The sequence below is a fragment of the Phascolarctos cinereus genome, unplaced genomic scaffold (assembly GCF_003287225.1).
Source record: "Phascolarctos cinereus isolate Bilbo 61053 unplaced genomic scaffold, phaCin_HiC Scaffold_2;HRSCAF=192, whole genome shotgun sequence".
NCBI classification, from domain to species: domain Eukaryota; kingdom Metazoa; phylum Chordata; class Mammalia; order Diprotodontia; family Phascolarctidae; genus Phascolarctos; species Phascolarctos cinereus.
Genome location: NW_027555625.1, coordinates 216,841,407 through 216,866,707, shown reverse-complemented (window position 1 = coordinate 216,866,707; position 25,301 = coordinate 216,841,407). Strand labels below are relative to the sequence as shown.

The 25,301-nt window shown below is 39.4% G+C and overlaps 1 long non-coding RNA gene across 1 annotated transcript; it reads right to left on the bottom strand.

The window, feature by feature from the left end:
• Positions 1-24,452: 24,452 nt before the first annotated feature.
• On the bottom strand, positions 24,453-25,122 carry LOC110206435 (uncharacterized). Its single transcript, XR_002323917.2, has 2 exons — positions 24,823-25,122; positions 24,453-24,676 (listed from the first exon to the last, which is right to left on the bottom strand). It is a non-coding gene; the product is annotated as an uncharacterized LOC110206435 (long non-coding RNA).
• Positions 25,123-25,301: the final 179 nt, after the last annotated feature.

Genomic DNA, 25,301 nt, shown 5'->3' with positions numbered 1-25,301 from the left:
GCCTTCTCCCTTCACCCTCTCAGCTTCCTTTTGTGTGTTGTTTTCCTCCATTAGATTGTAAGCTCCTTGAGGGTAGAGACTGTCTTTCTTTCTTTTGGATCTCCAGGCTTAGCACAGTGCCTAGCACATAGTAAGTTCTTGATAAATGTTTATTGACTATTGATAAAGTGATGAGTTGGACTATCTTCTTATTTCATCTAAATAAGAGACATCTTGGTATACCTTTGATCAGATTGAAAGCAGAATCATTGGAGGAAGGGGTTAAAGAGGGAGTAAATAATCAATCTCAGGAAGATATTTTCTCTAAGAAAGTTACAGCTTTAATGCTATAATTAGTCTGCAAATCAAAACTCTAAACTTAAACTACATAACTTTGTTTTACTTTGCCATGAAATTTTGTCTTTTGTTTTAATATTACTACAAAATGGAAATGGAAATTGGTTGGAAATGGATGTCAATATTATCACCTGCTGAAAGATCCTGATTTCAATAAGAACTCTGAATTTTTTGCTCCTCTTTCAGTATTTTTTCACCTGAGGTTCTTTCCTTGCCACCAAAAACAGATTTCTTGGTTTAAATACGTATCACCACTCTTTGCCCAGCAGGTGATAACAAACACTACTATCACAGTTTGGTCATAGCTTGTACTGAACCGTCTTTTGCTCAACCACTCCTGATAGAGTGGTTACTTGCTCCAAGGACCAGAGAACATGCCCTGGTAGGACTTAACCCTTTCAGCTCTGGATTACTTGCCTCCCTCCCCCACCCCCACCAAGGTGGTACCTCATAAAGATCTCATTGAATCATGTGCCTTATGCATAATAGACATTCCATAAATACTGAGTGGAGTGGAATGGCATAGAATGCTAGAGCTGCAAGTGACTTTACAGATCCACTCAACCCCCTTATTTCACAGATGAAGAAACTGAAGGCTAAGGAGGTCCTCCTTTTGGTTTTGCAAATTCTGTCTGTGGTATCACCACTCATCCATTCATTCTCCCATGTTTGCTGCCCTGATGAGGAAGGAAAAAACCAAAACAAAACAAAACATATAACTGGAGTTTTAGGCAAGCCTAGGGAGGCTGATCTCAGAGGGAAGAGAAAAAACAATTCCATTGAGCCAGGTCTCCTGCCTAGTTACCAGCCTTCCTAGGGAAGAAGAGAAAAGACATTCCAGCAAGCATTAGTGAACTCCCTTTGAGTTAAGTGCAGAGGATGCCATTCCATCTGGCCGGGTCTCCTGTCTCTGGCTGGCTGGGAAGAAATACTATTCCATTGGCACAGTGCATAGAGCACTGGGCTCATAGTTAGGAAGACCCAAGTTCAAATCTGACCACAGACACTAGACGCATGACTATGGACAAGTCACTGAATATTTATTCATTTCAGTTTCCTCAACTGTAACACGGGAAAAATAATGGCATCTACCTCAGAGCAAATGAGATAGTATTTACAAAAAGTGTTCAGCACAGTACCTGACATGTAGTAGACACAATATAAATGCTCATTCTTTTCTGTTCCCTTCCTTTCACATTACTCCCTTCAAGAGAAGTAGAAGAGAAAGAACATTCCATCAAATCTCCAACCTGACTTCCTGCCTTGGAGGAAGGGGGACGACACCATTCCTTAAACCCCAAGTACTTATTCTTTTGCCTAAAGTACAAGGCCCTGAGCGGATTCTACCCCAAAGCCAAACCTCTATGGACAATGAAAATCTATTTAAACTCCTTCCTTGATGATTAACAAACTCTCCCCTGGCTAAACCCTCCCTATCCCAGTGATTCTGAACCCCTTGTGGTCATCATTAAAGACCTATTCCCTGTCTTCCACTGCCTGATTCCACCTTCTGGCTCTCATTGAGACAGGATCCCTCCTGACAACACAGTCTCCCTGGTAGTTGTTTTACTCATTTCCATTTCCCTGACCCACCGGTCCAGATGGAGGAGTTGGAATACTCCTCACTCTCCACTGTCACTCCCAGGTTCTCTATCTACCAGTATAACTCAGTAATTTCTCCTCCTTTGAGGTTCATTCAATCCATCTCTCACACCTAATTAAATTATGGTAGCTGCAGTCTACTCATCTTTGGGACACTCTTGTTCTTTCTTCAATGATTTCAGTGTGGCTCAGTTTCTCTTTCAACAGCCCCTGCCCTCATACTATGGGACTTCAGCATTCATATTGATACTCCTTCAAACACCCTAACCTCAACTTATGACTTTCACATGACCTACTCTTCTGCTCCATGTCAGCCACACACACAGAGTCAAATCTTTGATCTTGCCATCACCCACAATTGTTCCACATTTGTTACACTTCTGTGTTCATGAATTCTGAAATTACTTTATCTGTTCACAATCTATTGTCATTCTGCCTCTTCTGCCAAGCAACCCCAAACCCAGTTCTTAATTGACACCCTGATCTCCATTGCCTTGAACCCTCAATTCTCTCACTGACCATGATCCCTACACCAGCTATAATCTCCTCATTTCCCCATATTGACTCTTAGTGACCCAGTCCAACTCTACACTATCTTATCATTTTGACTCCCTGGCCTTCTTATTGTACTGATGTTCTTTCTCTGTGCCCACCATCTATTGCCTCCCCTCCTGTTTACATGCAGTTAAATGAACCTAGAGAAAATCATGAAACTATGCTGACTAGATCCACTACAAATTTATGTTCCCTCAATGCTACAAGACAATCCTTTTATACCTCCCTAATTAAGTCATTATCCCACTTTCCATAGCTTTTACAAACATTTTCAACCCTCTTCAAACTTCCCCCATCTTCTTAGCTGAGAACCTTGACATATATTTTACTGGAAAATTGAGGATATTCGCTGAGCTCCCTCTTCTCTCCTCTTCCTTATCTCACATCACCCAGATGCTTTCTGCAACTGTCTCCTCTTTTGACCCTATTGGTTACACGAAGTGATGGATGGCCCTTCTCCTTGTTAAAGTAAACACCTCTACTTGCACAAATGATCCCATTATATTTTCTCTTCTCTACCCTCTATCATCCCCACTCTCTTATTTATCCGTAATAATTTTGTGTGTATTGACTACTTTCCTACTACCTACAAAGATGCCCATATTTCCTCTATCCTTCAAAAGCCCTACCATCCTTGCTAGGTATCATCCCATATTTCTCCTCCATCTTTTGGCTAAAAGCCTTGAGAAGGCTGTCTACAACAGGTACCTCCACTTCCTTTCTTCTCACTCTCTTCAGAATCTACAGTCTGGCTTCAAAGCTTATCATTCAAAAAACTGCTCCCTCCAACATTACTAATGATTTCTTAATTGCCAAATCTAATGGCCTTTTCTCATTCTTCACTCTCGTTGACCTCTCTGTAGCCTGTGACATTGTTGATCACCCTCTTCTCCTCGATACTCTTTTCTCTCTAGGTTTTGGTGACATTATTCTCTCCTGATTCCCCTTCTACTTATTAAACTGCTCCATGTCAATCCTCTTTGGTAGATCCTCAGCCAGGTCATACCTGCTAACCTCAAGTGTCCCTTGGGCTCTGTCCTGGGCCCTCTTTTCTTTTTCTTCTATACTTTTTCACATGGTGATCTCATAGCTAGTGAATATCAAAGCCAGAATTAGAATAGAAGATTCTTGACTTCGTGTTCTTTCTAATACACCACACTGTACTTCATCTTCTAAAGGAGAAGTCACCACCTGATCTGGGATCTCATTGTTTTGGTGGCTATCCTCTTGAATGGTCTGAATCAATGCCTACCCACACCTTCTCATTCCACATAACTCTTGCCCTTGCCTCCCTGTAAAGTCTCCACAGGGATCTATCCAGTATACTGGAGGACTTGCTTCAGATTTCCTAGCTTTGCTGTTGGTTACAAAGAAATGTTTATCCCTCTTAATACATGACCAACCCACCTCCTTTTAGTGTTCTATATCTCTCTGATGATATCACTTGTGCCACTTAATAAATGCTTATTGAATGATTTAATTGATATGACTCTACCCTGGACACCCTCCAGTGGTCAGTTAGTCAACTAGCATTTATTAAGTACTTACTACGTGCCAGGTACTTTGCTAAACACCGGAAATACAAAGAAAGGAGAAAAAAATCCCTGTTCTCAAGGAGCTCAGCCTAACACAAACATATAGACAACCACGTACAAACAAGATATATACAGGACAAATTGGAGATAATCTCAGAAGTGGGACACTAAGATTAAGGACTGGGAAAGGCTTATTAGCAAAGCCAGTCTTAATCTCTTTGGTTTTGTGGAACTTTCTTTCTTCTTCTTTTTAAAAATTTTTTATTATAAGGTATAGCACACTGGGAGGGGATAGTAGAGGGATACAGTGGAAATTTAGCTAATACTTGATGGAAGCCATGGAAATCAGGAGGCAGAGATGAGAAGGAGAGAGTTCCAGGAATGGAGGATAGCCAGGGAAAACTCTGAGTTGGGAAATGGAGTGTCATATTGGAGGACCAGCAAGGAAGCCAGAGTCACTGGATTGCAGGGTAGGTGGAGGAGAGGAAGATGTAAAAAAACTGGAAAAATAGGAATGGGACAGATTATGAGGGACTTTTAAAAAGCCACACAGAAGATTTTATTTTTGATCCTAGAGGCAGTAGGGAACCATTGAAATTTACTGAGGGTGATATGGTCAGACTTATGTTTTAAGGAAGATTAATTTGACAGCTGAGTAGAGGATAGACTTGGAGTAGGGGGTAAACTTTTTTAGCAAGCATAAGTCTCTGTTTAAGCCTTGCTTGATGAAAATTCAAAATAATTGTAAAATTTATTAGTATCTGTTTTTACTTCATCTAAATTTCCTACTGTATTCTTCTACCATTGTCTTCCAGTGAACTATCCCTTATAATAAAAAATTAAAAGAGAAAAAAAATTCCACAAAACTAAGTGACATATCAAAAAATACTGGTATTATATACCATGCTCCAGACTCATATTTCTTTACCTCTTGAAAGAGGCAGGGAGAGGTGTCTTCTCTTGCTTGATGTTAATCAAAAGTAGCTTAACAAAGTTATCTCTATTGTTACATCTTTAAGGAATCTAATTCAGCCCCTCATGATTTCTCTCCTAAATTATTGCAATAGCATCCCAAAAGGTTCTAGTCTCTCCCTTCTCCAATCTAGCCTCTACATATCTGTCAAAAGTGATATTTCTAAAGTACAGGTCTACCCCTGTTCAAGAAGCTCCCACAGCTCATTACTGCCCCAGAATCAAATGCAAACGCCCATGTTTGACATATAAAGCCCTTCATAATCTGGCTCCAGCCTAACTTCTCATTGTACGTTAACTCCTATTCAATCACTATATGTTCCAGGTAAACTGGACTACTAGCTATTCCATATATACAACTTTGTAATTCCTATCTCCTTTGCATAGTCTAACCTCCATGCCCTCAATGCACCTTCCTTTACCTCTGCCTCTTAAAATCACTACTTACTTTTAAAGCTCAGCTCTTGACAACTATTAAGAGGGTTATCCTGATCCACCAATTTGCTTCCCCTCCTGGTTCACTGGTTTCTCCAGGAGGAGGGGCTTACATAACTCAATAAAACTATGAGCTATGCTGTGCAAAGTTACCCAAGATAAAGAGGGCATAGTGGAGAGTTCAGAGAAAAGGTGATCCACTCGAGAAGGAAATGCTCCAGTATCCTTGCCAAGAAAACTCAACGGACAGTACTAAAATGATAAAAGAGATGACATCAGAAGATGTGCCCTTCAGGTCAAAAGGTATCCAATATGCTGCTGGGGAAGAGTGGAGGACAACTAAAAGTAGTTCTAGTACTAATGAAGTGGCTAGGCCAAAGCCAAAAGGAAGTTCCACTGCAGATGCATCTAGTGATGAAAGAAAAGTCTGATGCTGTAAAGATCAACATTGTATAGGAATCTGGAATACAAAATCTATGGACCAAGGTAAGCCGGATGTAATCAAACAGGAGATGGAAAGATTTAACATCAACATCTTGGACATCAGTGAACTTACATGGAAGTGAATGGGGGAATGTGGGCAAGAATTCCTTAGAAGAAATGGAGTCATAGTGGATAGAAAGGTGAGAAAAGCAGTACCGGGGTATAATGTCAAAAACGATTGAATGATATCAGTTTGAATCCAAGGCAAACCATTTATCATCTCAGTAATACAAGTCTACACTCCAACCACTGATGCAGAAGAGGCCTAAGTTTATCAGTTCTATGAAGGACTCTAACATCTAGAAAAAAAAACATCCAAAAAAACAGGTGTCACATTCATCATAGGGGACTGGAATGCTAAAGTAGGAAGTGAAGAGACAATTGGAATAACAGGCAAGTCTGACCTTGGAGTAAAAAACAAAGCAGAGCAAAGACTAACAGTTTTGTCAAGATGAACTTCTTAGTTATAACAAACTTTTTCAACACCCCAAAAGGCAACTCTACAGTGGACAAAGCCAGATGGTCAATATCAAAATCAGATTGATTATACCTTGCAGATAAAGGTGGAGAAGCTCTATACAGTTGGGTAAAGAAGACCCGGAATTGACTGTGAACCAGATAATGAGCCTCTTACTGCAAAATTCAGAGTTAAATTAAAGAAAGTAGGGAAAACTATAAGACCATATAGGAATGACCTAAATAACATCCCTTATGAATATGAAGTGGAAGTGGTGAGTAGATTTTAGTACATAGTCTGGTACATAGAGTGTCTGAAGAACTACGAACAAGAGTTTCTCAATACTACGAAGGAAGCAGCCACAAAAACATCCCAAAGAAAAGGAAGAGCAAGAAAACAAAATTGCTGTCTGACGAGGCTTCACAAATAGCTGAGGAAAGAAGGGAAGCAAAAGGGAAAGGAGAAGGGAAAAGATACACCTAACTTTGCAGAATTATAGAGAATAGCAAGGAGAGATAAGAAGGTTTTCTTAAATGAGCAATGCAAAGAATTAAAGAAAACAATAGAATGAGAAAGACAAGAGGTCTCTTCGAGAAAATTAGAGATATCACATGGGAATGTATCATGATAAAAGACAAAAATGGTAAAGAGTTAACAAAAGTAGAAGAGATTAGGAAGAGTTAAAATACACAGAAGAACTATAAAAAAGAAGATTGTAATGTCACTGATAACCACGATGGTATGATTATTCATCTAGAGCTGTACATCTTGAAGAATTAAGTCAAGTGGGCTTTAAGAAGCATTACTAACAATAAAGCTAGTGGAAGTGATAGAATTCAAGCTAAGGTATTTATAAACCTAAAAGATGATGCTATTAAAGTATTGTACTCAACATGTCAGTAAATTTGGAAAACTCAACAGAGGCCACTAGATTGGAAAAGATAAGTTTATGTTCCAATCCTAAGGTATAGCAATACCAAAGAATGTTCAAATTACTAAACAATTACACTCATTTCACATGTCAGCAAGGTTATGTCTAAGATTCTGCGAGATAGGCTTCAGTAATATATAACTGAGAATTACCAGAAGTGCTGGCTGGGTTTTGAAGAGGCAAAGGTACTGGAGACCAAATTGCCAACATTTGCTAGATTCTGGAAAAAGCAAGGGAGTTCCAGGAAAAAAATGCACTTCTGCTTCATTGATTACATTAAAGCCTTTGACTGTGTGATCACCACAAACTGTGGCAAGTCTTCAAAGACAGGGGTGTACCAAATCATCTTACTTTTCTCCTAAGGAACCTTTATGCAGGTCAAAAAGCAATATTAGAACCAAACATGTAACAACTTTTTTTTTTAAGATTGGGAAAAGAGTATGACAAAGCTGGGATTACCTTATTTATTTAACTTATATGCAGAGTATATCACATGAAATGCCAGGCTGGATGAATCAAAAGTCAGAATTAAGGTTGCCAGGAGAAATATCAACAATCTTAGATATGCAAATGATACCACTCTGACGGCAGAAAGTGAAGAAGAATTAAGAAGCCTCTCAACAAGGGTTAAAGAGGAGAATGTGAACCTGGCTTAAAGTATAACATAAAAAAGAAGACCTTAGCAACTTGTCCCATCACTTCCTGTGAAATAGAGGGAGAAGAAATGGAAGCTGTATCAGATTTTATATTCTTGTGCTGAAAGATCCAATGATGGCAACTGCAGCCATGAAATTAAAAGATGCTTGCTTCTTGAAAGGAAAGCTATGGCAAATCTGCACAGCATGATAAAAAGCAGTGCCATCACCTCACCAACAAAGGTCCATATAGACAAAGCTATGGTTTTTCCAGTAGTAATGTATGGCTGTGAGAGTTGCACTATACGGAAAGCAAAGCACCACAGAACTGACGTTTTCAAATTTTGGTGCTGGTGAAAACTCTGGAGAGTCCCTTCGACAGCAAGGAGATCAAATCAGTCAATACCTAAAGAAATTAATTCAGACTACTCATTGGAAGGACAAATACTTAAGCTGAAGCTCAAATACTTTGGCCACATAATGAGAAGAGAGGACTCATTGAAAAAGACCCTGATGTTGGGAAAAATTGAAGGCAAAAAGAGAAAGGGATGGCAGAGGATGAGATAGATAGATAGTATCATGGAAGCAATAAACATGAACTTCAACAGGTTTCAGGAAATAGTGGAAGACAGAAAGACCTAGTGTGCTATGGTCCATGGGGTCACAAAGAGTCAACAGGACTGAATGACTGAACAACACCACCATTTGCTGATGTCTATTCCCAAATTATTTTGCACTTGCTTTGTGTATATTTTCTATTTGCTTATTTGTATGCACATTGCTTCTACCCAACAGAAGGTAAACTTATGAAGGGATTCAAGGTTTATATTTGTATCCTCCAGGCTTAGCACAGTGCCTGGCATATGGTAGGTGTTTGCCATTGGTTTTGATAGATATTATTTATGATATTAAGAAAGATTCATTTGTTCCTATGCTTTCTAATATATTTTTAAAAACAAAAACAGGTGCTGAATTTTGTCAAAAAACTTTTTCATCATCTGTTAATGTTGTTATTTTTTATTTTATTTATATGATTTTTCTTAATGTCACAAATAATATCTAATAATGGCAAACAATATCTATTAATGGCAAACAATAATAGATGCCTTTCCAATAAAATCAGAGGTAAAGTAAGGATAGCCATTATCACCACTACTATTTAGCATGGTCCTAGAAATGCTAGCTGTAGTAATAAGACAAAAAAGAGAAATTTAAGGGCAGCTAGGTGGCGCAGTGCCTAGAACTCCAGCCTTGGAGTCAGGAGGACCCAAGTTCAAATTTGACCTCAAACACTTGACATTTAACTAGCTGTGTGACCCTGGGCGAGTCACTTAACCCCGACTGCCTCACCAAAAAGAAAAAAAAGAGAAAGAAAAAGAGAGAAATTTAGGGAATAAGAATAGACAACAAAATTATCATTTTTTGACAATGATATGATTTACTTAAAAAATCCAAAAGTCAAGCAAAAATTAATTGAAACAACAAATTCAGCAACATTGCAGGATAAATCCACATAAATCATTAGCATTCCTACATATTACTAACAAAACCCATCAGGATAAGATAGAAATAGATATTCTATTCGAAATAGCTACAGAAGTTATAAAATATTTGGGACTATATCTACTGTGGCAAGTCCAGAATTATATGAATCTAGATACTCTCTGCAGAAATACTAATTGGAGAAACAATTGCTCATGGGTAGACAGTCAATATGATAAAAATGACAATACTACATTAATTAATTTACTTATCCTATATCATATCAAGCAAACTAGTAAGGGATTATTTTATAAAGCTATAAAAATGAAATTCAAAAGTTCAAGAATCTTAAGGCTAATAATGAAAAAAGTGGGAAGAAAGAAGTGGTTGATCAGTACCAGATCTCAAACTATATTATACAGTAATAATCTTTAAAATAATTTATAACAGTTTAAAAAAATCAATCAGGGAAACAGATTAGGTACACAACATACTGATGCAAACAAACATAGTAGCATACTGTTTGATAAATACAAAGACCCTAACTACTAGGGTCATTATTTGTTAGTCATTTCAGTTGTGTTCAATTCTTCTTGACTCCATTTGGGGTTTTCTTGGCAAAGACACTGGAGTGGCTTGCCAACTCCTTCTCCAGCTCACTTTACAGATGAGGAATTGAGGCAAACAGGGTTAAGTGACTTGCCCAGGGTTACATAGCTGGTGTCTGAGGCCAGATTTGAACTCATGAAGATGAGTCTTCCTTACTCCAGGCCCAGCACTCTATCCATTGCATCATTGAGCTGCCTAGGACTCTGTGTCAAGCACTATGTGCTAAGCACTAGGGATACAGTGGAAAAGAAAGACACCCTGCTCCCAAAAAGCTCAGCTCCAAGACATATGGAAAGGTCCCCTGGTCCTCACTGGACAGTGGCAAATCAGATGGCAATGCCTCTTCTTTGATGTCATTTCTACTGATAAAATTAGATCAGTTTCTGATGTTAAACCATTTGAAAGTGCTAAGAACTTTGGTGGCAAGAACTTTCTTTTCTGTGTCTTTGGTAGCTACATAGTATTGTAGTACCCATAGGAGCAGTTGCCAGGCTGCATCTTCATAGGTGTTGTTACTCAGGGATCATACCTAGGGAACCTAGATAGAAGCACTGATATTCCCAAAGTTCTTAGGTTCAGGATCTTTGTCTCCATCAGGATTTTAGGGGAGATGGTGGTAAAGATGGTGGGGGTGGTTTGACCTGCCTCAAACATGTTGCTTCCTCTCTCTCCCTTGCGGTATCCCACTGCTTCAGGTAGCCTGGCTTATCTGCCCAGTTTTGTGTCAGTTACTTTAGAATCAGAAGACCTGGGTTCGAATCCTTTCTCTACCATGTATAGTTGAGGGACCTTTGACCATCCAAGAACCTGAGTTTCCTCGTCTATAAACTGAGGGATTTGGACAAAATATCTATATAGTTAGCTCTAACATTCTGTGATTCTATTTAATTCCTGATTGGGTTTAAGGGCCAATAATCACTTTAAAATTGTTATGATGCCATATCCATCTAACAACTTAAACAAAGAATTCAGAGAAACTTTAGGAAGATTTGTTTAAACTGATGCAGGATATAGTGAGTAGAACCAAGAGAACAATTTACACAATAACCACAATAGTACAAAGTAAAACAACACTGAAAGACTTGAGAGCTCTGATCAATGCAGTGACCACCTATGACTTTAGAAGAGCAAGAAGGCATGCCTCCTGCTTCTTTAGCAAAGAAATCATAGACAAAAATGTGGCATGAGGCATGCATTTTTAAACATGGACAATATGTTGATTTGCTTTACTTGATTACTTATTTGTTAAGAAATGACAGCTCAATTTTTCTTTGGTTCGGGATTTTTGAAAAATGATAACGCTGTTTAAAAAGAGAATTAACAAAACACTTTTAAAAAGAGGGGGGAAAGCCTTCTAATTATTGTCAAGCAAGGGATAAAACAAATGTATGCTCACCAAAGATGTTTGACACTGTCACACAGGCTCTCTTGCCACACCTCAGTAAGATACTCAAACAGCAATATATGTTCTAACACTCAATAAAGAGAAAACTAAATGGCTAAGAAAGACAACTATGCAGACAATGGTATATCGTTGTTTGACCAGGTCATTGAGTTAATAGATCAGTACATTTATCTGGGATAGGTACTATAAATGGAAAATGAGTCAGTTCCAGAATTATAGAGAAGGAAGAGAGCACCCTGGATTACATTTAGGAATTATGTCATTTTTTAAGATTCCAATTGCTCCCTCACACAAAAATTTTTCTTTTTTAACACCAACATTTTCCTAGCAAAGCTGTATGATTGAAAATCTTGGGATACTCTAATCTCCAAGGAATCAAAGCTATGGATGACTTAGAGGTAATGCTGGTAGGCAAAAGTAGGGGCTGGTTAATGTATGTTTCCATTGATGACCAAAATCAAGAAGTGGCATAAAAGTATCACTGAGATAACATAATGTATGATCAGAGAAAGAAGTGGGCTAGTGGTGGAAAGAAGATGAGATAGCCATGGATAATCTAACTGTAAAAAGACCTAGAGAAAGATCCAGCATGGTGAAAGGATCAAGGATCCATGAAAAAACAAGGACAAGAATCACAGAAGACAAGAAAGTGTGAGTGATGTAATTTGCAATCTGCACCCATGGAGAAAGCACCTGTATTGATGGGTATCGGAGCCTCAGCTCCAGAGAGAAGCCACCTCACATACCAAGCCTCAGAATACCTCAGGTAAGAAGCCTTTACTTCCATGGGCTCAGAGGTCCAGAGTCGAGTGCCTATGGCCCATGTGGGTTATTTCTTCATCCTCAGGTACCACCCTGAGGAGCAGAGGGACAGCTCAGTCTGGCTCTCTGGAACATAATCATTTTGGCATCTGAAGGCTGGAAGGCCCGCACTGATGCTATTCTCAGCCATCACAAGACCAAGGTTTCCCTCAGCTTCAACATGATGCCTTTCATGGTTCCCCTGGCAGCTAGAGCCTTTCCCACAAAGGTTACCTTGTATCTGGTTTGTAAATATTTTGCATATACCTCTATATGAGCATGTGGTTTCTCCTTGCGTGCATGGACTGACTTATTTTTGGTTTTGAATTTCTAGCACCTATTAGGCATTGAATAACTGCTTGTTAGCTCGTTGATTGATTAACCTAAAACACTGGACTTAGAGTCAGGAAGACCTGAGTTCAAATCCTGTCTCTGATACTTACTAGCTATGTGAGTCCTGTCAAGTCACTTCACCAGTTTGCCTTGGTTTCTCCATTTGTAAAATTGGGATAATAATAATACCTTCTTCACAAGGTTGTGAGAGTCAGATGACATAATATATGTAAAGCACTTTGCAAACCCAAAATTTATATAAAAATGCTGGCTATTATGATTATTGATCTGACCATCACCCATCCAGAACCCACTCGTCCTCCTCTGTGATTTAGAGCTCTGCATCTCCTGTTTGACTACAATTTCTACTCTTCATTATCTCCTACCTTTGCCACTCCTAAAACAACTCTGTCATCATGACTTTATCTCTTCCTCCTTCCCTGTTCTCCCACTCTTGTTACCTCATCTTGGCTTCCTTCCAAAGCCTTGACCCCATGGTCAACCAATTTAACTATATATTATTAGCTACCCTTGAATTGCTGACCCTCTTAGCACCATTTGTCCCTTTCCAAACCCAAATCCTGGGTTATTCCCATCATCTGTTCTCTCTTGTGTATCCACATCCTGCTGAATTCTCCTGGAGAAACCCACGCAACCGTGTTGCCAAGTTGGTCAATGAATCAGTTTTGCTGAACTGATGGTCTTGTCACCTTTGTCTAAATCTTTGGTACACAGGAATACTGGCTGGTATGAGAAGGAGCAGGGTTACAGTCAGAAATGAATGTGATTTAGAAATTAAAGTCAGCCATACAACTAAAAAAAAGTCATGCAATCATGCTAACTGGGTTCACTACAAATTAATATTATAATCTAATCTCATTTGTAGTCTTACTGCTATACAGAAAACCTACTTTTTCTCTGATTGACTCCCCATGCCAATCTCCACAATGGCTATTTCAAACCCTTTGTTCACTCATCAGATGTCCTAAATTATCTTCCCTCTCTCCCTTTCAGTAGAAGAACTCAACTACTTTGTTGTTTCTGTTCAGTGTTTTTTTTTTTTTTGGTTGGTTGTTTATCTTTTTTTTTTTAGCCACGTCTGACTCTTCATGACCCTATTTGGGGTTTTCTTGGCAAAAATACTAGAATGGTTTGCCATTTCCTTCTCCAGCTTATTTTAGAGATGAAGAAACTAAGGCAAACTGGGTTAAGTGACTTGCCCAAGGTCACACAGCTAGTAAGTGTCTGAGGCTGTATTTGAATCCAGGAAGATAAGCCTTCCTGACTCCAGGCCCAGCCAGTACTTTACTGAGAAAATTCAAGTCCAATTCTCATAAGCCACCTCTTTTCCCACATTTTATCCTTAAAAATCACTCTCCCTCATCTCTCACCCTCTTCTTCTTTGCTCCAGTCTTGGAGGAAGAGGTAGGCCTTCTCTTTAACAAGGCTAACCTATTCATTTGTATTCTTGATTTCATTCTCACCTATTCCCTCTAAATTGTTCCCTGCCAATCCTTCCCACTCCTTCAGTTTCTTCTTATTCATTGGCTCCTTTCCTATTGTCCAGATCTCTCCTGTCCATCACTTGACCCTGCCATTCCTTCAAGCTATTGAACCCAGGGTCTCTGACATGAGTCCTTTGCCAGACACTGGGGATACAAAGAGCTCTTTTTTGCTATACCAAGCTATCTCCCAGATTCCTGATTTTTCCTGTTCTCCCTCCCTTCATCCTATCCAACCTCATATCACATTTCCTTAATGTTCTACCCTATACCAGGGAGCTAATAAGATAATTTAAAGCTAAATTTAGGGCAAGGATAGCTAAGGGTATTGCTGCTTCTAAATGAACCACACCGCCGTGGTCCTCTTGCACAGTGTTTGCATTTTCCAATAGTCAGACACTAAGACAGGGGAATAAGGAATTCATCTTTGGTCTGTAGGGACTTTCCTAACACACTTCGAATCCTAGGATAAGAGGATTCGAGATTAGAGCTAGAAGGGAGCTCAGAGACCACCTAGATTAATCCCTTCATTTTACAAATGAGGACAATAAGATCCAGAAAGATTAAATAACTTGTCTAAAGCCATACAGGTACTTGGTGAAAGAGCCAAGATTAGAACAAAGACCTTCTGACTCATTAAATCACACCATATCTGCAGCTACCTCCATTGCACAACCCTTCCTAGAAAAAAAGGGGAATGGCTGAACAAGTTGTGGCACATGATTGTGATGGAATATTATTGTGCTGTGGGAAATGACGAGGGGGGTGGTTTCAGAAAAACATGGGAAGACCTATATGAACTGCTGCAAAATAAAGTGAGAAGAACCAGAAGATCATTTTGCACAGTAACATTGTAATGATGATCAAGTATAAGAGATGACTACTGATCAATAAAATGATCCAAGACAATTCCAAGGGACTCATGATGAAAAAATTCTATCCACCTCCAGAGAACTGATAAGCTGAGCACAAACTGAAGTATAATGTTTTCAGTTCATTTTTCTTGACTTTTTTTAGATATATGGCTAACATGGAAATATGCTTTGGATGATTTTATATGTATAATTGATATCATATTGCTTGCCTTCTCAATGGATAGTGGAGGGATGGGAGTAAAGAAGTGAATTTGAAACCCAACATTTAAAAAGAAAAGAATGTTAAATATAAATAAGTTTAAAAAAAACCACTATGACCCCATTCCCCTCCTGTCATCCTCAGACCTGTTATCATCAGACCTTATCTGAACCCTCCTTATAAGTCCAATATTAACCAAAGTAGAACACTGCCAAGCTCATCCATTTTCAACAATATGTGCCTTGTTAGAATGAAGACCTTCCAAATAGTATCCTTATGACTTGTCATTGAATTCCTATATTGGTCAGAAGGAACACTCAGTCTTTCTAAATGTTCATGCTACTCTCTTTCTTATCTCTAATCTTCCCAAGACTGAAGGCTTCTCAAGATCTCTTGCTTGCCTTAAATCTTAAAGCTTTCTGATTTCATTTCAGGGCCAGTCTTCTGTTAATCACATATTGCTCCAGTCTATGCTAATTTCTCCCATATCCATTATACCAAATTGCACAGGGTCAATCAATAAGCAATTTATTAAGCACTTACTATGTATCATGCTCTGTGCTAAGTAATGAGGAATCAAAGGCAAAAACATAGTCCCTGCTTTCAAAGAGCTCACATTCTAATGGAAGAAGGCAGACATGAAGCACCGTTATGGACTCAGCCTTTGCTATGGAGAACAAGGAGGGCAGGAGCAGCAGGATCTCTCCAACTGAAGGAATGTCAAATAAATAAAAGAAAACTAAAGGATGGACAAACTGATCACAAAAACATAAATGTTCATATAAGTCAGCCAAGTGTGGTGAATCAGGATAGTTCTTTGTCGAATCCAAACATATCCCTCCTTCCTCTCCCACTTCTGCTCCCCTCCCTGGTTAATTACTTGGTACCAGTTGTTAGGCCTTCATCTTCAAAGTGGACCAATGACATCATGGGCTGAGGTTTTGACTCCCTTGTGAGTTGGATTTAAGTGAAACAGAGCTGCACTGAGTTAGTTATCTGACTCACTCTCCCTTCCAGAGTCATCCAAGGCCAGTGGCAAGTCAAAAGTCAGGACAAACAGCTATGGCCCGGAGATGTAGTGAATGACCAAGCTCTAAGGCCCCTGCTTCAGTCTCCATCATGGCCATTGGAATGGACTGTTCTCATCTGCCCATTCTGGGGGGGAGGTCTTCACATACTTGAGGTACATACCCCGTGTCTCAGCGACGGACCCGTTGATTACCCTCAACCTGGTTTAGCCCATCTGCCAATGTGATTTTATTGGAGTGTGGCCACTGCACATGTTAGAGATTCTTGGAGCCACAGGTACTGAATTACTGAAGCTCAAAGCTCAGAGACAATCTTTTACCACCACTGTTTCTCTTCCCTTGAATTTTGTTTTGATTTTTGGATTTAAGCCAACTTCTTCGCCCCCACTCCCCCCCCCACACACACACCCCAACACATCCTATCCTTTTAGCTCCATTGTCATCTAACTCTTGGACTTAGCTTGTTCACATTGAAAATCTGACCCCCAACCGAACAATGATTTCTCAGCCAGAGCCCCATTCCTATGCTGATCCCCAAACTAAGGAAATTGAATCAGAACCTTGGACATTTCTAACTTGAAAGACCTTGATGGTCCTGACCCTGGCCCCACTATAAGATCCTAGGTAAATGCTATCCAGTGAAAGGTGTTCCTTGTACCCATAACATCTAAAAACAAAATTAAATCAGTGGAGAAATTGTATGACAGGCAAATTCACAAAGACAGGATCGTGTATTTTGTCAATTAGGGAGACTAGTATTATTTAGAGGACAGTGAAATAATTGTTATTCAACACATTTAATGATACAGACATTGAGGCTTTGTGGCACAGTAGAAAGAGCAATGGATATAGAATCAGATGTCCTGGATTCAAATGCTGACCCTTCCATTTACTATCTTGTGTAAATTATTTTGCTCCTCTGGACCTTAGTTTCCTCATCCAGAAAAGGAGATTAGACTGCATAACTTTAAAAATTCCTTTCAATTCTTAACCCTGCAAAAGTTGGCAGAGATACTGTAGGGGTTTGCTATTTCCTTCTCCAGCTCATCTTATAGATGAGGAAACTGAGGCAAATGTGGTTAAATGACTTGCCCAGGGTCACCCTGCCAGGAAGCGTCTGAGGCCACTTGTGAACTCAGGTCGTCTCATTCCAGGCCTAGTGCTCTATCTACTGACTCACACAGCTGCCCATTAGGGGTAGGCTGAAGCTACTTTTTTCACAGAAGTATTACACAGACAGCCCTAGTAGGGGTCTTGTTGTGTTCACTCTCAAAATGCAGATTCTGGGTCTGCTAACCATGGGAACTTGGATAATTATCAACCTTCCTGAGCCTCTATTCTCTCATTTCTAAAAGGGAATAATACAGTCATTTTACTTTAAGGGGGAATCTATATGTTGGAGACACATTGAAAAGTTTAAAAAGATTAGGCTGGGGTGAGAGATTTTTAATGTTCTCGGTATTCCTGCTTTGGAGTCATGCAATATCTCACTGTAGCATGAAGGTAGCCCTGGGTTCTTCAAGATGATACAAATGGAACACTAGCTCTAACTCTCCTTTGGTGAGGGTCTCTTCAGCTGTCATCCAAGAAGGAGCCAAATTAAGATCTAAGAGGCCCAAAGATCAGGCTGGCCAACAGGTACTAAAATTTTTTGGACCTAGGATTTCACAAAGAATTTCAACTAATAGAAGAGTTGGGATCTGCAGTGGTGGATAGGTGCGTCTGTGATGAACTTCTAATTGTTTAACAACTGGCTCTCCAGGGGAAAAAAAGTATGAACAACACACTTTTAAGTTCAAACTGCATTATTAACATTTTCTCCATCATTTTATTATGTCCAGATAATCATTATAACACTAAATCAAGTCCTGATATGTTCAGTCATTTCTCAGTCATGTCTGACTCTCTGTGACCCCATTTGGGGTTTTCTTGGTAAAGATACACCTTCCTTCCTTTCAAGTCTCAGCTAAAATCTCACCTTCCGAAAGAAGCCCTTCCTGATGCCCTTCAATGCTACTGCCTCCTCTGTGTTGACTATCTCCATTTATCCTGGATATATTCTTAATGGTACATAGTTGTTTTCATGTTGTCTCCCCCAGTTAGACTGTGAGCTCCTTGAGAGTGGGTTCTATCTTTTACTTTTCTTTGTATCCAGAGCATTTAATGTAGTGCGTGGCATATAGTAAGTGCTTAATGAATGCTTATTGACTGACTGAAGGTAGTCTTTCCAAGATTACTGATTACTTGACTGTTAAGTCCAGTGGCATTTTCTCAGTCCTTCTCATTTTTGACCTTTCTGCAGCATTTGAGGTTTTTGGCCTACCCCTCCTCCTGAATTCTCTCTCCTCTCACATCTTACTTCCTTTCATGGACTATATGCTCCAGTGACACTGGCATCCTTGCTATTACTTACAAAAGACATTCTGTCTCTGGATTCTGGTCATTTTTACCAGCTACTCCTCAGAGCTGGAATTCTCTCCTTCCTCATCTGCACCTCCCTGCTTCCCTGGCTTCCTTCAAGTTTCAGCTAATGTTCATCTTCTGCAAGAAGTCTTTGACTACAAAGTCTCAGAATGATAGTGTTAGATGACATCACCGTCCATTTAGTCCCACTTGGGACTGAATAATAATTCTATCAACATCATATACTTGACAAACGGTCATCTATGCTGTGCTTAAAAGATGTCTAGGGAGGGGGAACCTCCTACTTTCCCAGATTTCACTTTGGCCTATCTTTAACTGTCAGACAGATTTTCCCAGAGTGGCCATTAATTCTTTGTGACCTTGAGTGAGTCACCTAATCTTTGTGGACATCAGTTTCTTCATCTTTCAAATGAGAAGGGAGAGGTGGCATCGAAGGGCAATAGTTGCCACTGAAGATCTTGCCCAAAGAAATCAATTCTCTCTCCCAGCAATCCGAGAATCACTCAGCAGAAGCCTACTGTGAATTGTCTACTTCTAACCGTTAGAAGGCATCATTTCATCATTCACAAAAAGAGTTGAATCTTTTATCATGTATGACAGATTTTTTTGTCAAAAACTTATTTGAAAGCCATTTCTGCATACATATCTATTAGCAGCGTATTTTACGATAAGGTTGTTTTGCTACTCGTTAGCTATCAATCGTCATCTTTAATAGCCACAACATCTTATGCCATTTACTAATTAACGTAAATCTTTTCCTTTACACAAAAATATTTTCTGCCCTTTTAATCATCAAATTGCAGTGTGCCTTACACTGTGAATGAGTCTCTAAACACCATGTGAAACCACCTGACTCAAACCAGTGGTCTGTACCCATAGAAGGAGAACCTGGAAAATGGAATAATTAAGCATTATCATTCACACTTTGCCCACCCAAGACTCCCCATTGCTCTAACGTTCATGGTTTAGGACAAAGAAAATTTTGTTTCAAGAACTCCTCTTTGAATTAGATTCTTGAATTTTTAAATTAATTTTTCATGGAAACCACTAAGTTCCTTAAAGGATCAGCTTGAGTGCCACCTACATCAAGATCTTTCTTGATTTTCCCTAGTTGTCAGTGGCCCTGTCTCCCTGTCAACACAGATTTCAGGTATCAGTAGCTCAGCACAAGAAAGCATGGGGCTCACAACAAGGTGATAGGGTAAGCCAGCTTTACTGAGGCTTCCTTCAGCCTTCTAGCAAGTCAGTGAGATTAATGTATTCCTTACACACCCCATATTATGTTTATTTGCTTTCTATACACCCTGTGTGTACTTACCTGTGAATGAGCTGAGTCCCCATAGAAGAACATAAGCTCCCTGTCACTGTAGGCCCCTAAGTTTCATGTCCTAAGCTGCAACAACAAAAACAGCCAGTGAAGAAGAAGCCAAGGGGGGCTAGCTGGGCCTGCCCATGTTACATTGCTCCTCTTTCTCAAAGGTCTCTGAGAACAACTCCCACTTTCTTATAAGACACAGAATATTGCTCCCCCCTCCTCCCCAGGCTTGCATTAGTCAGTCATAGCTACTCAGACCTCACATTTATTTTCGATGATTATTGGGAAAGAGCCTGATAAAATGGCTTTCAGCTGAATGTTGGATAGTGGTGTTACTGCCATAACATTGTGATGCTGGCCTGTTACTGCTGATGGAGTGACGTTGTGATGCTGGCGTCTTGGAGGCAGATTGTTGGAGTGACGTGATGTTAGTGTGTTACTAGCATGTTGTTGGTGCATTGGAGTGACATCATGATGGTGTGTTGTTGGAGTGACATATGATGTTGGCACAATGTTGCTGCGTTGTTGGCATGTTGGTGAAGTATCATGATGTTGGCACATTATTGATGTGTTGTTCGTGTGCTGTTAGCTTGGTGGTGTATGCACGGAGTGGTGGTGTATTGGAGTGTTGTTGCCAGGTTATTGGAGTGTTATCGCCGTGTTGTTGGTGTATGTTGGAGTGGTGGCATGTCGGTGTGTTAATGCCATGTTGTTAGCATGTTTGGTGACATGTTTGCAAAGCGACGGCATATTGCTAGCATGTAGTTGGTGTGTTGGAGTGGCATGCTGGTGGTGTGTCATTAGCATGTTGTTGGTATGTTTTGACATGTTGAGTGACAGTTGTGTGTTGCTAGTGTGTCATTGGCATGTTTTGGAGTGACCTAGTGCTGTTGGCATGTTGGTCTGGTGTTTCATGTTATTGCAGTAATGTTGGCATGTTAAAGCTTCATGTTCTTTGGGTATGGAACTTTCCCTTCCTTCTTTCCTTTTTCTTTGCCAGCTTGCCTACACTGTCTGGGATAGGTTTTCTTCTCAGGCTCTAAAGCCAAGTTCATTTGAGGCAGAACAATTCTTTCTGTAGGTTGCTAAGACAAATCACACCTATACATTCTGAGACAGCTCTAGAACATCTATTTAGTATTTATATTTGTTTTGATGAAGGCTGATATACTCACTGAGCAGAGATCACAGAAGGACAAAAGTACAAAAAGTCTCTCCAGCACAGTATTCTTGGAGTATACCCTTAACCTAGCCCCTCAGGTTGGCAGCGGACAACACATTACAGCTGAGAGGTGTACTTCTTTTTAAGATGGAGTTTTTTATATAAGAGGGCAGCACTGACAGGATGTCCAGCAGGATGCTTCTGGCCAGAGGCCCATCAATGTGATTGGTAGGCTTGGGGAATTTAGACATTGAGAGGATTGAGACATCAGTGGGCTTTGAACATAGGCTATTTAGGACACTGATGAACACATTACTGCTGGTACCCAGCTGTAGCTGGGTAGCTGTGATTGATTAATGCAAACCTTTTGCTTTTTATTCTATATCTTGCAAAAAAGCAGCAGGTGTTCCCCTCAGAGACCTTGGGTGAAATGACCCATGAGATATCCAGAGTCACATCCAGGCTAAAATGCAACATCTGTAGAAGACTGTCAGTGTCCACTTGACATCTGAGGATAAATCTAGAGCAAAGATAGTACAGTTCAGCTGAAACCCATTTTGTTAGCCCCTTTCCCAGTAATTATCTAAAATAGATGTAAGGTGTAAATTCTGTCTGCCAAGTATTTAGCAGACTACCATTCCTAGGCATTGAGAAGAGTTAAGCAACACAAATACTTTGTGGAGTGAGAAAAGAGCTACAAACAACTTTTTCAATGAAGACTATCCTGGACTTTTGAGCCAAGGGAGCAGACTCTGTGGCAGATGTTACCAAGACTGAAAGACCTTGAATATGGGACCAGTGATGGGTTGTGCTATCATCTGAAGACCAGCAGTATTTACACCAGTGAAAGTATAGATTTCTGAAGGATGTGTGTGTGTTTGTGGGTGTGTGTGGGTGTGTGGGTCTGCAGGTCTGCGTGTGTACGTATGTGAATGGTTGTCAAATCCTTGGTGGAAGTAGCACATTTTATGTACCATGCCATTGCTTACCTCTCAACTAAATAGAAGCTTTACATAAAATAGAAGCTACAGGGATAGAGAGTTGAAAGTAAGAGAATTTAATAACAGAATCAACATGAATGAAATGACAGAGAGGGAAGAATTAAAGTAGCCATAAGATTTTAAAGATGAATTATATGGTAGTGACACACACAGAAATCGCGAAGAAGCAAGTAGTGGGAAAGATGAGTCTGATTTTTAACAAACTCATAAGTTGAACAGACTGATAAAAACATCCAAGTTTCTGTGTAGGGTTAGGGTTAATATATTATAGGAACAAGTCCATATCCTACAGGAGACTGTGTCACATAGTTAGTCACCTAGACATTGTACCAAAGTTTCTTAAGGAAATAGATTTTCTTTGTAACATTCTATTATTGTATGTTGCTTTCTAGAAGGACTAATTTTTTTTTTAACAGTAATGAGATAGCTATGGGGTAGCAAAAAGAGTAGGAGATAGGATACTTAGGTCTGTGTCCTTCTTTGTCTAAGCTCTGTGACCTTGGGCAAGTTACATATCACATATGTTTTCTATCTATATCTTTATATCTTTGGGCTTCAATTCCCTCAAATTTCAATTAGTCGAGAATTTTTATTCTAAAACAATTTTTGTCCTTTTTTTGTGGTTTCTTTTACTCTGATGTACTTGTGTATTCCTCAGTCCACAGTCTGGACTAGTCTCGGGGCTTAGGATGGAGCTAATTCAGTTGGTCAGAGCTAAGTGGTCTCAGTAGAGAAACTGGAAATGGAGTCCTTTCTTTTAACTAATGTTTAGTGAACCCCTACTATTCGAAAGGTGTGGTACTGACCCTATCCTCAATGCACTTGCCATTTGAGTATACAAGAATATAAAATGACTATTAAGAAAGAAGAGTGTGATAAGCACCCTAAGAGAAGCATAAAGAAAATGCTATAGATGTTAAAAAAAAAATTCTACCACTTTGGGGCAAGGGAAGAATCAAAGATAGTTTTATAAAATGTGGCACTTGAGTTGAATTTGAGTGAAAGGGATATGTAAATTTCAACAGGCAGAAAGGTCATCATTTTGGGAAGAGGGAGAAACATAAGCAAAGTGGGCAACAGAACTTGGAGTATGTTTGGGAAAAGAAATCTATTTTGACTGGAAAATATGTATATGTAGAGTAGTTCATAGAATAAGAGGATTTAGAGTAAAGGGACCTTAGAGAGTTAAATATTGATGAAACTAAGGCCCAGAACATAAGTGACTTGTTCAAAGTCACACAGGTAGTAAATGGTAGAGTCAGGACTTGGACAAAAGGCCCCTCTTGTCAAATTGTTTTTCATCTGTAATGAGTCTGTTTCTTCCTGTCTCCTATTCAAATTTTAGCCTTCCTTAAAAGTTTGGCTCCAGTACTACATGGTCATAGGCCTTCCCTGATAGGCCCAACCCAAAGTGATATCTCTCTTTTGAATTCATCATATTTATTGTCTATAAAACTCAGTTTGTCAGTATTCTTTTTATGTCTCTTATTCTTTCCTTATTCTGTTATTTGAGTCATACTGTTTAACTTTTCATGTCTATAAATTGTCTGACTGACTTGTTTATCCAATTGGGCACTAAGCTCCTGAGGGCAGGAACTGTTCCACATATTTTTTTTAACTTTCTACAGTACCTAGTACAGTGTTATACACATGCTAATAAATTCTATTGAATGAATATCCTCATCTGTAAATTAATAAGTTGGCTTTCTGGCACAAATTAGTACAGTGCCCATGCTTTAACCTCAATGGATTTTAAAACTCCTTGAAGGCAGGAATTAGAGAATTAATATTTAACATTTTTATTGAAATGAATGTAATGTGCATTAAAATAGGGTGAGCTTAGACTCTTCAAGATTAATAATGATAATAGCTCACATTTATATAAGTTTGCAAAATGTCTTACACGTTGTAAAGTACTATCTCTTTAAGGCTCTTTTCATAATAGGCACTTGAATAAGGCTGTTGTTTGATAAGGACATACTTTTGGTTAAAGCACAAGGGTCCTTAACTTGGGGTCAAAGGATCTTTAGATTTCAGGGAGTCTGTGAACTTGAATAAGGGGAAAATGACATCTTTATCTTCATTAACTTTTAACTGAAATTTAGTATTTCCTTTATTTACTTAAAAGCATTATTCTGGGATGGGGTCCATGGGCTTCACCAAACTGCCAAAGTGGTCTATGACACAAAAAAGGCTATCAATTCCTCCCTGCTCCAGGACATTTCTTTTTAAAGATGCAATTCTCTTCTGAAAGAGGTAAAATAAACCTTCATCCTAAATAATTTGTCATAGATTAGCAAATTAAGTCCCTAGTGAAGCCCTGAGGAAATATTTATTGAATATGATCAAAGATGGACACTCTGGACAGTATTCAATTAAATTCAACAAACATTTATTGAACATCTACTATGTACCAAACACCGAACTATGCAGCTGAGCAAATTTTTATTTGGGAAGCAAAAAAAATGTGGGATAGCTTCTACTCTGGATGTAAAATGCAGTGTGGGCACCGAGAACCTTTTGGGAATGTTGGTTATTGAAGCTGGCAACGAATTCATAAGGTTTAGAGCTACGTGACCGGCTACAAGATCACCTGGTCCTAATTAAGGAAACAGAAAGACAAGATGTTAACAATAATAAAAAATAAACAATATTAATAACGACACGGAGGCCTCCAGCGAGGAAGCTCGCTGAAGACGCCCATGCACATGTTGTCATTCCAATTTACATTGATAGCACTGATACCTCAGAAGCCAGGGTCGCTCTCTTTCCCAGGACACATCGTGAGTGTGGGTGACCTGTTTGTTTTATAATTTTGCAGAGGGACGAGCCTGACCCGCAATTATCCGGGTTCGGAGTCTCAAATAAATTAAGCACGTGACAAAGGCAAAGTCTCAAATAAAGGCAGAGTCACAAATAAATTAGGCCGTGACAAAGGCAAAACAGCCAGCCAGGAAGTTTTCTCAACTTCGGTCAAAAAGATGACCTCAGATAAACTGCATCAGCTGTTTGTTTTGCTTTTTAGTCACTACAGTAACTTCAATTTCTTTTACCTCTGACACCAGTAAAAGATTTCCCTTCTCCAAAGTTCCTTCGTGCTCATCCATCCTAATCTCTAGGCCTTGGCCCTCACCTAAGCAGCCGCAGCAACGCTAACAGCTACTAAAGTCCTACTTGCCCAAGACAGCCAGGAGCCTTCCTCTTTAAGAAACTGATTCACGTGG